Source organism: Prionailurus bengalensis, chromosome D1 (assembly GCF_016509475.1).
Source record: "Prionailurus bengalensis isolate Pbe53 chromosome D1, Fcat_Pben_1.1_paternal_pri, whole genome shotgun sequence".
Lineage (NCBI taxonomy): Eukaryota > Metazoa > Chordata > Mammalia > Carnivora > Felidae > Prionailurus > Prionailurus bengalensis.
The window spans coordinates 72,359,642-72,376,921 of NC_057346.1; the positions used below are offsets into that span (position 1 = coordinate 72,359,642).

Below are 17,280 nucleotides of genomic sequence, written 5' to 3' on the forward strand. Positions count from 1 at the left end.
CTATTGTAAGGTTTAAATGAGAAAATACAGGAAAGTATCAATAGTTCTGTTAAGGTTTAAGGCTTGCTTAAGGTTACAGCCTGCCTTCAGGAACAGGGAGGTGTGGAAAACAAGGAATTTGTATTTTTTCTAGCTAGAATATTTTTTTAAATCCTGGGGTGCCCTGGGTGGCGCAGTCGGTTAAGCGTCCGACTTCAGCCAGGTCATGATCTCGCGGTCCGGGAGTTCGAGCCCCGCGTCGGGCTCTGGGCTGATGGCTCAGAGCCTGGAGCCTGTTTCCGATTCTGTGTCTCCCTCTCTCTCTGCCCCTCCCCCGTTCATGCTCTGTCTCTCTCTGTCCCAAAAGTAAAATAAAACGTTGAAAAAAAAAATTTTAATCTTGGTTATTTACAAGTGGGTGGTCTAAAGTGTTAAGAAGTCTCACCATAGGGGCGCCTGGGTGGCGCAGTCGGTTAAGCGTCCGACTTCAGCCAGGTCACGATCTCGCGGTCCAGGAGTTCGAGCCCCGCGTCGGGCTCTGGGCTGATGGCTCAGAGCCTGGAGCTAGTTTCCGATTCTGTGTCTCCCTCTCTCTCTGCCCCTCCCCCGTTCATGCTCTGCCTCTCTCTGTCCCAAAAATAAATAAACGTTGAAAAAAAAAAAAAAAAAGAAGTCTCACCATAACCCTTTGGAATAGAAAGAGGTCAGAGAGAAGAAACCTCTCTTTTATACTTGATGGCTGTCTCCGAACTAAGGTGGAGGCTACAAGGTTTCTATCCTGTCTGGCCCTGCTTGCCCCAACAGAGAGAGAGGGACTCTGGGGGTGCATTCAGAAGGACACAGAACTGATAGGAGGGGGCCCAAATGTTCACTTCCTGAAACATTGGGGAAGTTTACCCATGACTCGAGTTTGAACCAGGCCTTTTTCTGAGTGACCCCAAGGCAAGAATCTCCTGAGATTCCATCTGTCAACAGTTTACATCTCACTTGAACTTTCTCTAGAGCTATAGAGCCACGACTATTGGTGAGATGTTCTTTGTATAATAGCCTGAAATCAGGACAATTATTGTTGGCCGGGGTGCCCATTTTCATGGCAGTCTAGCATCTGATATTTACTGAACACTCACTATACACCAGGCAACCTGCTTGTTAATAAGCATCTCAAATGGGAAGGAAAGGGCCAGAAAGAGATCTGCATTAAAATCCTGTGCTGGCCACTCCCAAGCCATGTGGCTTTGGTCAATCCGTCTGGACCTTGGCTTCCTTCTCTATCCAATGAAAGGAAAATCTCAGGAGTCAATGTCTCTGGCACACTCTGGGGTTAGAAATATGTTTTTTCCTTCCCTCTTTCACAAGCAGGCACTCTGGAGTGAGTCTGGCTTATGTTGTGGTTTCTTCACTATATATAGGACTTTAGTTTCTGGCTTATGTTGTGGTTTCTTCACTATATATAGGACAAGTTCCCTAACTTGTGAAACGGGACAACAGTAGGACTTACCTTATGCAATCGAGTAACCATGGGACGAATAAGTGTAAGTACGTTCATATAGGTAAGGCATTTAAGACGACCCCTGACATATTCTAAGCTCTATATACATGTTAACTACTTTTATGGTTGCTTTCCTTCTACCTTTCCTCCCTTCCGTCTTCCCTTTCCCCACAGTCCCGATATGACCAAGGATCTCCTTCTGACACCACAGTCCATTTGCAGTTCTCAGTTTTCAGACCACTGATCTCTTCTCAGCATCCAAAGAGTTAAGATCCTTTCAAAACCAAATGCCTGAGCCACAAGCTGCTCCCTCTCCTTTTACAGAGGCTAAGGCCTTGATCATTTCTTAATGTAACTACTTCAGGAAATTTGTTGCGCTAATAATGTTAATATGCCTTATTTCTACACCGCTCACGCCCTGAGCTCTCAATCACTTCAAAACACAGTGATTGAAATTTTTCAAAAGTCTTTGATTTGGAAGTTGTTATGTAGAACACCAGTCAAGTATAAATATGGCAGAGTGATTTAAGGCAGTTGGAGCAATCCAAATGTTTAAGCTTGTTTCAAATAATTATCAATCTTTCTGCTCTGCATTTTCAACACCCCCCTTCATTGGAAGGAGTGGTCCTCGCCGAGGCCTGGAGCATGCTGTTGAGGCTGCCAAGTGCCTCTCCGTTCCCCACACTGTGTCTCGTTGTCATAATCATGTTATTAAATGCTTAATGGTTTGTGCTGTTCCTAGTATCAGAGGCTCAGGTCGCGGAGACAACTGGTCACCCTGGAATCAAAAGCTCATTCTATGTCTGCATCAATTCAGGGGGACTCTTCCCAAGCTACAGCTCTGGGGGTGTGCCGCCAAGGGGACCCACCTGTCGGTTCAGAGGCGCACACAGAGGATCTGGCCGAGCATCTGCCTTGAAATCCTGGTCCCCAGAAGGTCCACATGATGCTATTGTGGTCCAGGACACCTTCTGGGGACTATTCCTCAGCTTCTGGGCTCCACTTCACTTCTTATCTTCCAGCAGCGACGCCCATCTTCTTGGATCTGCTTGGATGGTGACAGATTCTCGTGGTGGGGGTGGGGGTGGGGGTTGCCTGCTCTCTTTGCCCAGGTGCACATCACATATCCGCCTCCCTTCCTGTCCTGGGACATCTCTGACATGAAAGTGAGAGCAACCACGCAACCTGCTAGCCCTGTGCACGTGTAACTGGGAACACGGGCAAGTAAATGGCCAGAGGACCACCTGAACCAATGGAAGAGAGAGGCTGATGGGTAAATATGTTTTTCCTTCGTGCTCTGACTTCTCATTTTCTGAGTCTCCTCCAAGGCATGGGAGAAGCATCGGTCACCTGTAGCACATCCTCGTATTGCCTTCCCCTCCTGCGCTGTCTCCCTCCAGCGGGCCTCTCTCCAGAGCCCTCCCTGCCCAAATAAACTACCTGCACAGAAGAGCCTCTGCCTTAGATGCTGTTTCCAGGTGAACTCAGGAATTACCCACAGTCTAGAGGATTAAGCTCAGAAAATTCCCAGCCTGCCCTCACCCCTCCCAAATGGACATGGACGAAACTAGAGCATATGGATTCCTGAGAACAAAGGGAACGAACAGAGCCAGAGACACTGTAGCGCAGAGGGACAAGGTGACCCAGTTGCCTGAGCACAGAGTGACCAGGGAGCAGAGCTACCTCAGCACAAAGGGTCTGCTTGACACAATGTTGTTTTTAGCACCAAAGAACCAGCGGTGAGATTAGTTCAGATGGCACAGTTACCATAAATGGCACAGGGGATGAAGGGCTTGAGCAGAGGGAGACCAAGAAATACAATTACTTTTGACAGAAGAAGCTTCAAGTAAAGAAGCTGCCTCCATATAAATGAGCCAAAGCCTAGAGTTTCCTTTGCATGGAAGAACCAGAGCCAAGGTTTCCGGCTCTCTCCCCCTGCACCACCACACACACACACACACACACACACACACACACAAAAACCCGCATACACACGACCCCCCCACCCTGCTGCTCCCACCCTTACCTGTGGAGAACATATAAGGGAGAGCATGGGGTTTGGGCTGGGGGGATCAGAGATGAGCTGGGGTCCTCAGGGACCTACCCTAAGCTGCCTGTGTGACTTGGGCAGCTCATACAACTGTGTGAGGGACACTTGTCTCTTCCATGAATGGGGAGTAAGTAATAAAACATGGGAGAGTGGGGATCAACATCCTCGGTAAAACTGTCAAATATTATGTACTTCCTGTTGATATTACCATCCCATACAAAATAGATGTTTCACTGAGGTCAAGAGGCATGGAAATTTACCATTATTATCACTGTTGTTATGATGATGATGAAATAAAATTTGTGTAGCTGTAGTTTGTATTTTCACATTTTCACACCTGTGGTGTCCTTTCATTCCGTCAAAAATTCACCTGGCAGGTTGTACCGTTTCCCCTCATTCTAGAGAGGAGGAAACCACAACTCAGAAGACAGTGACCTTCTCAACACACTGAAATGCCCAGCAGAGCCAGGGAACAAAGCAGGACTTCTGGGTGCATATCCTTCCCTGTGTTCCTGCCCCAACATATTGGAAAGGGGAGGGGGGGCTCCAAATTTTCCAATTTTAATTGGAACGATGCTGGGAGATAATATTTCCACTTAAGAACTCTGAGATGATAGTGCTCTGTCTCCCTCTTCCCCGGGGCCATTCCTGGGTGGCACTTGCTTCCTACTGTCACATGGAGAAGCTTCTCAGGCCTATATTTATGTAATAAGATATGACAGCCTGTGTATTTCTGGGACATTATTACATGCCTGGGGTGGCGGTAGGAGGCTGAGGCTAAGGAAGATTCCTTGAGCGTTGCTTTGGATATTATAAGATATCATGTATAAATCAAGATGGGGTAGGAGATAGTCAAGGGGGCAGACAGCCACTCAGAAGGCAGTGCTGGCGTGGCTGTGACATCACCGCCAGCCAATCCCACAGCTTCTTGGTCTTTCAGAGTCTCCAGGTGATGTGAGCATTTGAGGCCTCAGAAGCATCCAGATTCAAAGTCATCCTCAGGACTCTGAAATGGTGGGGGTTGTTGAAGTCAGAAGGTCACGCACCCCGTTGTGTCCATCTTGGGCAAGTGTGATGTGATCCAAGTGATTCTGGACTTAGAAGACTTGGAAAAGGCTGCCTTCCAGCACACCCATACTTGCCATTGGGTAATCGCTGGATTTGCACGTCTCAAGGTCTTGCGGGCTGTGGTTGTGGTTTTACACTCTATTTGGGGGAGAGGCCCTTACTCTCTGCCAGGTTAAATGACTAGCAGGCATTACAGATGGCTGCCGAGCTGATCAGAAACAGACCTCTGGGCTGATCTGTAACTGGATCCCTGAGCTCTGATGTCGCAGCCAAGGTTAGGCAAATCCAGGCCACACGCCGGTCTCTTTGGGGTGTTCTCGTGTGCGGCATCCAGGCTGTGATGAGGAACAGTAATATTTTCCAGAGGCTTTGCCCTCAGGGAACTGATAATCTGGAAGAAGGTATAAAAGAAATACGCTCAGATAAATCCGATATGGGGCAATAAAAAGAAATACAAGGACCAAGTCATGCTTAACTGTATGCTCAGTGTGTGGCAAAAAGTTGGGGATAATAGTTACTCGGTCGCTGACCGTCGAAGGGATAAAGTGCCCTTAGAGCTCAGAGAGCCAAAGGAGTCTAGGTTCTCCGAGCCTCAGGTTTCTGGGCTATAAAGAAAGGAAAGTGGGGCTTCCTTTCCCTGTCTTTCTTGCATGTTTAGAGTGAGAAACTAAAAATTGAAAATTACATTATAAGCTGTAAAGCACTACCCGGTTGTCAGTGATTGCAATGAACCTGATGATCACACATCTAGCCAGCAGTAAGGGGGACGACTCCAAGAAAAGACTCTTGAGGGTTTGGGAGGTTCATCAACCCTTAAAGCCTCTTTTGCCTCCTCCCCCACTATCAGTGATGTGGGCTGAGCCCGATTTGCAAAGACTTTCAACGGCTGGTCCCTTGGTAATGTCTGCCCTGTATAGTCAGTTGAGTAAGATGACGAAATTTCCCTGGGACTCAGTGGAGGAATGTCCTGATCACTTAGTAACGTGGGCCACAGACCTGGGTTGGAGAATAAGAGCATGTGTGGCATATATTTGGCCCCTTTTGCCCAGACCCTTATTTCCTCATTCAGTGCAATAGCTTCCTAAGTGGTCTTCGTCTCCTGTTGTCATTCAACCCCAGTCCATCTTTCCCTCTGCCACCAAAGTAGTCTCTTCCCAACACATACGTTGAACTGTGACATTCCCCCATGAAAGTCATTTGAGAATCTTCTTCTTGTTCCACAGAATGTAACCAAACTCCTCAGCAAGGCCTACAAAGCCCTCAGTAATCTGATTCTCACCTGGTTAAGTCGCTCTGGGTCAATACCCTCAACCTTGCGAAGACACACCAAGAGAACACAGCCAGCTTCCTCCCCAAACACATCCTGCCTTAAACTATACTCGTCTTTAGTACCCAATGCACTTATTGCCGCCTCTGTGAAGTCTTCCCTCACCTTCTTCAAGTAGAATTGATCCCATCTTTTTTATCTCCACGTCACCCTATATAGATATCTCTTATAGCATTTTTCCTGGGTAAAAATGCTATATTATCTTGCTTATCTATCTCCATCACTAGACCATGAACTTTGTAAAACTGGAGACCATGTTTCACATCTATACCTTTGTATTTATCCTGCACCGCGTTTGGGATAAGATACGTGCTCGGTAAATATTTGAAGAACAAACAAATGAGATGGAGAATGTACTAAATTGGCCAGATTTATATACAGCCCTTTCTATGGGGCCCCTTTTTCGTAAGTCATCATCCTAGGATCCAACTGGATCTAGGCAGGGTAGAGACCTAATAAGGTATCCATCCTGTAAGCTGGGTAGTACCTTATGAACTGCCCTATCAGGAGAACTCTGATAAGCAGGGGAAATGGTCACAAACCAATCAACCATGCCTTGTCTCTCAACTATCTGAACTTGAGATACAAATAGTCAATTAGCAGAAGCAGAAGGTAGAAAACACAAGGAGAATGTCAACTTGGTTACCACGAGATATCAGAAGCTACGAGTAAACAGGAATTATAAGCAAGACAAGGATGACATTTACATGGAGTAGAGAATAGGGTAATTGGTTGATAAGGAAGTAGGGAGAAGCAATCCACTCTGGTCTCTGAGAGATTATCTCTAGAACTATCTTGGATCCTGAGCAATGTGTTGGTATCCACATTATATTCTAGCTACATTGTTAATCATACCAACACACACACACACACACACACACACGCACGCACGCACACACAAAACAAGAAAACAAAAAACAAAAGCAAAACAACCCCTGAATGTGTTTCTGCTAAATTGAGAGGGTCTATTCGGCATGGTCTAATTTAAAATGCAAAGTACATGGTTTCATAAATAGTGCAGGTGGAATTCAAAGACCAGAGCCCTGTATGGTCAATAGTTGACCTCAGAGCTAAACAGGGATGGTCAGGGATGAAACCCATGGTGTGTAGGGAAACCTGGTGCCTAGTCCTGGTTTGAGCCTCACTCATGCAGAACTACTTAGATGTGTAGCCATTGATTTCTACCTGGAGGTTCACCTCATCATCACATGCCTGGAGGAAAAAAGATTGACTTCAAAGAGCTGTGTAACTATTTGAATAGATGAAAAGCTACTCTATCAGGTAAAGAGCAATCATTATATGAGTACTTCCCAAGCTTTAATGGACATTCAAATCACCTGGAAAACCTGTTGAAATTCAGATTCTAATTCTGCTGGAATGGGGTGGGGCCTAAGATTCCTCCCTTCTAACAAGCCTCCAGGGGACCCAGCTGCTGCTGGTCTGAGGACCACATTTTGAGTAGCAAGGCTCTACGTGATCCCAGAGGGAAGAGCCAGAACCCAGCGGAGGAAGTTAAAAGATAAAAGTTCTAGCTAAGGAATCCTCTACCTGCTCAGAACCCTGTGGAATGGAATGTGGTGCTTCGGTGTCGAAAGAGACTGAGTAGAGGGGCGCCTGGGTGGCTCAGTCGGTTAAGCGGCTGACTTCAACTCAGGTCATGATCTCTCAGTCTGTGAGTTCGAGCCCCGCGTCAGGCTCTGTGCTGACAGCTCAGAGCCTGGAGCCTGTTTCAGATTCTGTGTCTCCTTCTCTCTGACCCTCCCCGGTTCATGCTCTGTCTCTCTCTGTCTCAAAAATCAATAAATGTTTAAAAAAAAAAAAGAGAGAGACTGAGTAGAAGTTAGGCAAGAATATGGCAGACATGCATGACAGTGGACCACCACAGTCAACTGCAAAGTCGTTTGTTGATTTTGATAACTATGTACCTAGTTGACTATTTTTAGACATCTAAAATTTTACATCATGTATTTATTCTTTTTTATACATCACCTATTTAGTTCATTTATTTCTTAATAGAGGATTTAAAATAGTAAACAGCTTACTAAATAAAATGATTAACTAATTTAAATAAATACTTTTATTAGATCTAGCATACAAGTTCCAAAGGGCGGGGACATATTTTGCCTGTTGTATTTTTTTTTTTTTTTTTTACTGATGTGCATCCAATACATGGTAGGTATTTGATGTTTGTTGAATGAATGAAGGTGCATAAATCTGAAGGCAGACATGAAACTTTATCCATGGGCCTTGTCTAGTACATCTCCAAAAATGTGGTAGCCCTGCAAAGTATTCCAGTTATAGTTTCAAAAAATGATGAAACAAAAATTCTTCAAAATTCAATGCATCTCCAAATCAGTTGATATACCAAGATTTTGGATGAGGAAGCGTGAGGCAGGCTGAGGGACAAAGCACAAACTAGCACCGCCACCTGCCCGCCCCCCACCCCCCCCAGCCCTGGCAGGACGTGTGTGATATTCCTTGGACACTCCTGGCTACCCCAAAACAGGAAAGGACAAAAAAAAACCCAAATGGTTAAACTGATAAGAGTCTCCACCAGTTTACCAGAAAAAGGCAATCCCATCAACAGCCTAAAGTCCAGGAACTCCCTACCGTGTTAATGTTAATGCCTTGCTAAAGGGAAAAACAACCTTAGCTTCACAATGGCTAGGCCTCCAGTAAGTTTTTAGCATGTGAAAGTCTCTTTGGAAATACCCTATTGACTTTACTTCCCCCAAGTCCAAGGTATATAACCAGCCATTCTACACAACTCCAGGACAGCTCTTCCTGCCCCCCCCCCCCACCCACCATGGGTCCCGTCCCCTGTGCTTTAATAAAAACACAATTTTGCACCAAAGACATCTTCAAGAATTCTTTCTTGGCTGTCGGCTCCAAACCCCCTGAACCCTCTACCACCCCAAAACTTCATCAGCATTAATGCTAAGTTTTACTTTTAACAGAATTTTGGTCAAGACATGAAAAGATTAAAAGCCCTATAAATTTTTTTTTCAACGTTTATTTATTTTTGGGACAGAGAGAGACAGAGCATGAACGGGGGAGGGGCAGAGAGAGAGGGAAACACAGATTCAGAAACAGGCTCCAGGCTCTGAGCCATCAGCCCAGAGCCCAACACGGGGCTCGAACTCACGGACCGCGAGATCGTGACCTGGCTGAAGTCGGACGCTTAACCGACTGCGCCACCCAGGCGCCCCGATTAAAAGCCCTGTAAAAGATAGGATGCTTCGGTTACTCTGGAAAAACTAAAAGATTTTACGAAGGCGTCTTTAGACGTCCCAGAGTTGCCTTTCCGGTCAAGGTTTCCTTCTGAACCTCCATCATTTTGTCCCATCTACAGGTCAAAACATCATGGAGATCTAGGTTAGGACTCCATTGCCAATGACATCTCTAAAATACCGTAGGGTGCCTATTTTCGTAGTCTCCGGATGCCACATGCTGCCCACCACGTGAAATTTTTCCTAGTGCCCACATGACTGCCCGGGGGTAGCCAGGGCCAGGCCACCTACCAGCCAGCGCCTTTCTGTCAGCAGGGACAGGCGTCTGAGGGCTGGCCAGTGTCAACATGGCCGTATTGCTCAACGCTCTGGCATCTCTTATGTTCTTCATCTCCCTTTTAGGCCATTTTACTCTCGTCTTGGACATTCTCTCTCCTCTCCACATTGGTTTTCTGAACTCTGACCCCTTTGGCCAGTAGACCCATAGCTGGAATCTCTCTGAGTGATCTTGTTTCTGTCCCCAACTTAAACTGGCTTCCGGCTTCTTTCCTATTTATATTGCAGAGCAGACCCGGGAGCTCTGGAGTTTCCTTCACACGCCCTCCCCCAAATCCTAAATCGGCTCCCCCAGCCTTTGTTCTCTTTCTCCTCAGCCTTCCCCAGAGCCAGAGTTCTGGAAGGACATCGGGCGTTACCTGCAGCAGGCCCTTCCCAGCCCACTGCGGTGTTGTTAGAAGGAAGGTGCAGCCGGCCCTGTTCTGCCCTCTTTCTCTTCGTTTGCAGCCCACATCCTGAGGCAACAGGTCAGCCTAAGACCCTAAGACCCTGCTACAGCATCGCTCCGACACGGAGAAGGAAATGGGACTGAGAATGAACTCAGGCCAAACAAAAACTATTTTTGATTGTGCCTTTTTCTTTTTTTGAGGCACACCACACCATAACTCGTCTGCCTGAAGGAAAGTGGTGATATTCCAGCGTCTGTTTGATAAGCACATCAGACAAGCCCACGGATCATGGGAACCAAGAGAAAATGGCACTGCGGGGTTACGTGAGCCTCGGATGCATTCCCGGACACAGCAAGTGTTATTGTGGGATGACACAGACCAGAGCTCAAAGCAGATGCTGGTTTGTCCCGTTCTCAGAGAAAATGCCGGCTGGAAATGGATCTTTGAGACAGGGTCAAAAGCAGCAATGCTCTTTCTGGCTGGTAGCCCTCTCATCCAAGCCTTGTCTCCACAGAATTTCACTGGGAAAAAGACAGACCCCAGAAAAATCTATGTGACTATCTTTAGAATTAATCGTGATTGATGCTCATCCAAGCTAGTGACTGGATCCAGGACAGGGAGAGAGATGTCTGACCACAAGCCTGCGTAGGATATTTCCCAACTTTGCTTTCTGTCCCATTAAAATCTCATCAGGACAAACCCTTTGGGAGACCTAAGACAGTCCCCCCGGAAGCATTTGGAAAAGCAGATATCTGGGCCAGAAAGAGGGCGTCGACTTAGATGTTCGCCACTGGACGGGGATAATAACAAGAATGGGGCAAACAGAATCATCAGAACTGATGAGAACCTTGGAGATCCTCAAATCTTGATTTTGGAAAGGAAGAAAGTGGGGCTCAGAGAGAAATGAGGACACGTCCAAGGTCACACAGTCACAAGGTGTAGGGGGAAGGTGAGCCAGGACGCAGACTCAGTTCTGCGGACACCCAGCCCAGGCCTTTTTCCTTTGCACTGAGCCTTGAAGGACAGCCTAGGAATTGGCGAGGACGCTGCTTCCCTTTTCTGCTGCTCTGGGGCTAGGGAGAAATGGGCCAGGGCCTAAATGCAGCTCTCAGGGAAGTCTCTAGCAGGTTGTCAAGTGCTCCTGCCAGTGCTGAGCTGGCAAAGGAGGGTGGGGAGAAGTGCTTAGAAATCCTGAGCACTGCAAGGTGGCCTGTAATTGTAAAATTCCATTTCCTTTCAATTAGCAGCTGATTGCATTTGATGAGCTGCAACATTGTTTCCTCCGTGTAGATTAGGAGTCAGAGCAGTCAATGAGCTGTGAAATTCTCTCCCTGCTGAAACAATAGACAGTGATTAAAGCGCAGCTAATCCGATCATTATAGCTAGAGCCCACTGATCATTAGCTGCTAACCAGATCCCAGAGAGCAGCTCCAGCCCAGCCAGCCGGCCAAGGCAGACGGGATGCTGCAGGTAAGTGCTACTGATATGCTGGCTTCCCTCCTCTCCATTCCCAGAAGTCTCCGGTGGGCCCAAGGGCCAGGTGAAAACCAGGATGCCACCGTGGAGGCGGGGAATGGGCCTGACAAGGACAGGGAGGCTGATGTAACAGATATGAGATAGAATTCCAGCCACCACCCCCCCCCCCACACACACACTCTGTTGTTTGTTGTTTAACCTCTGAGCCTCAGATAAGTTATTTGCCCCAAATCCTCAATAATACCTTCCTTGTGTGGTTGTTCCAAGGATTAATATCACAGCCTAGGTAAGATCCCTGGCATAATGCTAAAAGTCAGTAATAACACTAACTAGCATTTCGAGTGTTTGCTACGTGCCCAGCACTGTTCTAAGGGCTTTATATGGATTAACTTGTCTAATCCTCATAACAGCCCTGATAAAGTAGATGCTATTATTATCCCCATTTTTTTTTTTTTTTTTCCCCCAGTGAGGAACACAGAAGTTCGGTAATGTGCTGGAAATCACTGAGTGACAGAGCTGGGATTTGACTCAGGCCAGGGCAGAGGCCCTGCTATTAACTACCCCACTTTGCTGCTTCTCAGAAAACGTTAACACTCATTGTCTCCTTTTGCTGGACCTTCAGTTTTGAAACTTTATTGTGTGGATTAGCCAGAGAAGGTGTTAAAAATGCTGATCCTCAGCCCCAAGCCCCAGAGATTCTGATTCAGTATGTTAAGGACCAGAAACAGGAGCCTGGGTGTTACTAATCTCCATCCGCCAAGCTGGGGCAGTGGCCCAGGACTTCCCTGGAGAAGGTTCTGGTGAGGAGCGATGTATCTGCATCTCCTAGCCTGATGAGAAAAGCCACACTGCGCTTATAGAGGACTAGACAGAAAGCATAGGCTCTCGGGTTTGCAGCTGTTCCTTTCCTTACAAGACTGGCCATATAAATCCTCCAGAGCAGGACACCTTTAAGAGTAAACGGGGGAATGTTTATAATTATTTCCAGACAAGCACAAGGTGGGATTCCCAGGCAGACTGGGCATGGGGCACTGCTGTGCCCTGCCCCCCTCCCTTGGTTCTCGCCTCCAGTGCTGAGGTTCTGTGACAGCGAGCACCTGTGGAGCAGGACCAGCCTCGAGCACTGGACAAGCGGGAACAGTAGAGTTGATGTCGCCAAAGCAGCGTCAACCAATGACAGATAGGGAGGCTGTGGATAAATGCCCCCAGCATCCTGGCCTTCTTGACTGGAATAATCACTCTGAAAATGTTCTGCTCCGTTTTCCAGAGTTCCCCCGCAGGGCTGAACTCCGGCTGTCCACCATCATAAATCAGTTAGAACTCAAATGTTGTTGTCTTCCTTCCCTTCGCTATTTTATGTTTCACATCTTTGCCGGTTATTTCCTGGAATCAGCTCCCGAATGAGTTACGTATCCCCCATGTCCCTTCCCCAGAGTCTCCTTCTGAGCTCAGAAACAGTCACTGTTTCTGTTTCCTCAAGAATAAACTGGAAATCGGGGCGCCTGGGTGGCTCAGTCGGTTAAGCGTCCAACTTCGGCTCAGATCATGATCTCGTGGTTTGTGAGTTAATCCCCCGCGTCGGGTTCTGCGCTGACAGCTCAGAGCCTGGAGCCTGCTTCAGATTCTGTGTGTCTCTCTCTCTGCCCCTTCCCCCACTTGTGCTGTACCTGTATCTCTCTCTCAAAAGTAAATAATAAAAAAAATTTTTTTTAAGAATAAACTGGAAATAACAATTGGTGACACATGTAAATCATAGGACACGGCAAGCACTCAACAGAGGAAAATGCACAGTTCCCTTGTGACTGTAAACGGTGAGAATACAGGTCACTGCTCTGGTTCGCATCTGGAAGCATCTTTACTTCCGATGCTGCTATTGCCTCTTGTTCCTCCTCTGGATTGTTGCAACACTCCCCCGCGAGGACACTTGCTCCTCTCTCATTCAAGGTGGCCTCGAGGCCATGCCAGGGTGCTGTTCCCCTTTTCGTCACTACCTGCTGTATTCCAGGCAGAGTGCTAGGCTCTGAGAAAGTGTAATGTAGTGTTTTTAAATCCGTTTTGAGAAATGACTCAGGATGACCACTTCTGAAGGAGAACACAAAACTTACATACCGAATGCAGAAATCTAACACTTCCATGAACATCGGTACACATTTCTAAAGTCCCGAGTTTATCATCACTCTCTGAAATACCTTTCATCACTGCCACTGAACAAAGTCCTCATGTAGCTTTCAAGGTCACTTCGTAACCTCTCAGCCACCCAAAAGCTTCGCTGACACTGTTTCTGCTCAGAGGCCTCTCCTTGCAGAGAAAATGCCACAGAAAACCCCCTCTGCAAGGCTAGCCCTTCTTCCCACTCTTCGTTCAAGTGAGACCAATGCGAGGTACGCTCGCCTACTCCTTTTAATTTTTTGCCAAGCACAGTTGAACAGCTGATTTCAGTCATTTCTACCTATGGTTTCCTCCTTAAAGCTAATTAGTTTCTTTTCAAGTAATTGCAAATAGTACATTTTCCAGGCCCTTGGAGTCAAGGCTGACAACTAGCTGGTTGGAGTGGGCTCTTATCAATAGCTCACGGAAATTAGACGCGCAAACATCACACTGGGTCCCCAAGGGTTGCTCTGAGTTGTTGAGAATAAATAGCTCATGGAAGTCCCAGGGCTCTTTTATGAATGGTCCCGCTGATGCAAAAGCTCTGGGATGGTGTGGGCAATGGGGTAGTCAGGACATTCCCTAAGTGTCAACAAGATCAGCTCCCCATGCACAGGATTTGCTGTGCCCTAGACACTGTCCTTGAGGCTGACTGTGGTCCCAGAGACAGGTGCTGCAGGATGGGGGCTGGGGGTGGAAGAGAAGAGATTGGGAGGGTTTAAAGGGGTGGACAATGATGTTCCCTGGAGAAGGAGGGACAGACAGGCTTTATGGAATAGTAACAGACCAGTGAGCCTGATTGGCCATTCCCAGTACCTCTAGCAGGTACCCTCCAGGAATCAAACATGGGTTCAGGCCTATGAAGTTCTAGTTCAGTCTTTGGGACATGATGAGAGCTCATTCCCAGATCTGCTGTTCCCGTCACATCTGGTGTTATGTATTGAGGGGATTTCTTTTATTCTTCTTTCCCTTCAATTTTAACAGTGTTGTATTAGACCTTGGACGAGGAGGGCAGACTTTTTCAGACTCCACAGTTCAATGCATGTTGCGTATCATCACAAGCCCATGCAAGCCCCTTTACCCTTGGGTTCATTTCCTAAGGCTGCCATAACAAATTGCTACAAACTCAGGCTTAAAGCAACACACATATACTGTTTTATAGTTCTGCACACTAGAAGTCTGACTTGGATCTCCCCGGATAAGATGAAGGTGTTGACAGGGTGCCTTCCCTTCTGGAACTCTCTAGAAGAGAATCTGTTTCCTCCCCTTTTCTAGCTTCTAGAGGCCTTCCACCTCCATCAGCTCCTGGTCCCCTCTCTCCATCTTCAACGCTGGCAACTTTGGGCCTAATCCTTACTTATGCTGCCATCACTCATAAATAGTCACATCTTTCTCCGACCCACATTCCTGCCTCCCTCTTCCACTCTTAGGGACCCTGGAGGTTACACTGGACTCACCTGGATAATCTAGGCTAATCTCCCTACATGCTGATTAGCAATGTAAATTCCATCTGCAACCTTAATTCCCCCTTGTCACATAACAAAACAGATCCACAGTTCTGGGGATTAAGTTGTGGACATTTCTGGGGGTGGGGGCATTATTCTGCCTTCCACGATCCCCAATCTTACCCCTGTTCCTTGTCCTTGTCGGCATCTACTCTAATGTGCACATGTATTTAATACGTGCCCTGAAACACACGTTTCCTTGTAAGCATACCATCAGTGTAGTTTTTTGAGAGAGAGAGAGAATCCCAAGTAGGATCCATGCTCAACTTAGAGCTAATCATGAGACTCAATCTCACGACCTGAGCCGAAATCAAAAGTCAGAAATTCAACCAACTGAGCCACCCAGGTGTCCCTATGTACATGTTTTTAATCGGCATATATGGTATTGTTCTATGTTCTGTGTGTGGTATTGTTCTTCCATTTGTCACTGAACACAATTTATTTTTAGAGAGAGACAGAGAGAGAGCACAGGAGTGTGCGTGCACAAGTGGGGGAGGGGCAGACAGAGAGGTAGAGAGAGAGACTCTCAAGCAGGCTCCACATCTGACCATGAGATAATGACCTAAGCTGAAATCAAGAGTCAGGAGGTAAACCAACTGAGCCACACAAGTGCCCCATGGACACCACATTTTTAAGGTCTCCCGCGTCGTTCTGGACACACTGAGTTTGAGGCTGCTAATGACTGCATGCCGGTTCATAGTTTGCGTTGGCCTTGGTTTACTCATCCACTCTTCCATGAGTGACTCCTAACCCGCCATTACCCACTCCATACAATGTCATGACAGACAACCTTGCTTGGGTCACTGTGGACCTACGTAAGCATTTCTCTGCAAAACACATCGAGGCTAGGATTGCTGGGTCCCAGGGTATATATCCCTACTTAATGTCACCAGTGAATATTTGATTCTCTTGGTGCTGTGCTAGCTAGACAGGGACCAGTATAGGCTCAACTCCTCTTTACCATGATGGTGGTGCAGTGTCTTCCCATATCAAGCCTCTTGCCCGGGAGCAGAATGCCCACTTTGGATGTCTCTGATGTGGATTTTTGTGTCCTGCACAGGTTTCAGAGTCACTAAATTGTCTGTCCTCCGGTAACGTTTGGAGTCTCCGTCTGCTCTCCTTCTTCATGTGTGAAGCACTGTGCCCAACCCCAGGCTTCATTAGAGAGGTTTGTTCTGTGCCTCTGCAAGTTCAGTTTTATTTCCATCCCTTCTCCTACATCTTCATGTCTCTGGACTCTGGCAATTCAACAAATATTTCTTGAGCACCTATTGGCTGGAGTATGTTACCCCCACTCCCCACGCTGGACACTGAGGATGTGGAAGGAACAATTAAAGGGCTACCGTGTGGTGTCCTGTCAACCTCCAAAACTCAGCTTACATCCATTTACTTTTCCCCAAAACCAGCTTAGACCAAGCCAACATCACTGGTCACCTGGACAATTGCTTTTGTCTCCTACTTGGTCTATCCATTCCTACTCTTTGCCCCATCTAGTTCTTTCTCCAACCAGCAGCCAGAGTTAGCACTTGAAAATGTAAATCAGAGCCCATCATTCCTCCATGTCTGTTGACATCCTATTGCTTATACAATAAAATCCATATTCCGTGGCCTTGTTTACAAAGCTCCATGACAAGTGGTAGAACATTTGACGGCAAAGTTCCACGACAGCTCTCTGCTGCCTGTCTCTCTGACCTCCTCCATGTTGCTTTCTTCTTCATTCACCAAATCTCAGCCACACTGGCCTTCCTTCTTTCTCTTTCTGGAATAGGTCAATCTGTTCCTGCCTCTTAGCCTTTGCATTGGCTGTCCCCTCTGCCTCAAATGTTCTTCCTCCCGAGCTGCTGATGGCTTGCTTCTTCTTATTACCCATACTCTGGTCTTGTTTTTATTCTCTGGATAGTGCTTATTTATTTATTAGCACTATTTATTTATTCATTTATTAATGGTTTTATTGCCTGCCTTCCTCCATGGAGTGTGAGCTTCACGAGAACGATTTTATCTGCTGGTTCGCGTCTCTATCACCATGTAATATAATGCGTGGCACAGAGCGGGCACTCCAACTTGACTTTTGAAGAATAAATGAAGGAGTCTCAAGCAGTAGTCAGGCTTGGCTATTGTCACCTGCAGAAAGCTGTTAAAAATACTGGCATCCAGGTCCCACGAGACCAAATGAATCAGAATCTCTGGGCGTAGGGCTGACACTTTGAAAAACATCCCAGACAAATGTGCATCTGGAGTTGTAAGGTAAGTGCGCCATCTCAAGCAAGGCAATTTAGGAACTTT

General features: G+C 46.9%; 1 long non-coding RNA gene across 1 annotated transcript; it reads right to left on the reverse strand.

The window, feature by feature from the left end:
• Positions 1 to 3,757: 3,757 nt before the first annotated feature.
• LOC122482684 lies at positions 3,758 to 16,603 on the reverse strand. The gene is made up of 2 exons (XR_006297208.1): positions 16,432 to 16,603; positions 3,758 to 4,977 (listed from the first exon to the last, which is right to left on the reverse strand). It is a non-coding gene; the product is annotated as an uncharacterized LOC122482684 (long non-coding RNA).
• Positions 16,604 to 17,280: the final 677 nt, after the last annotated feature.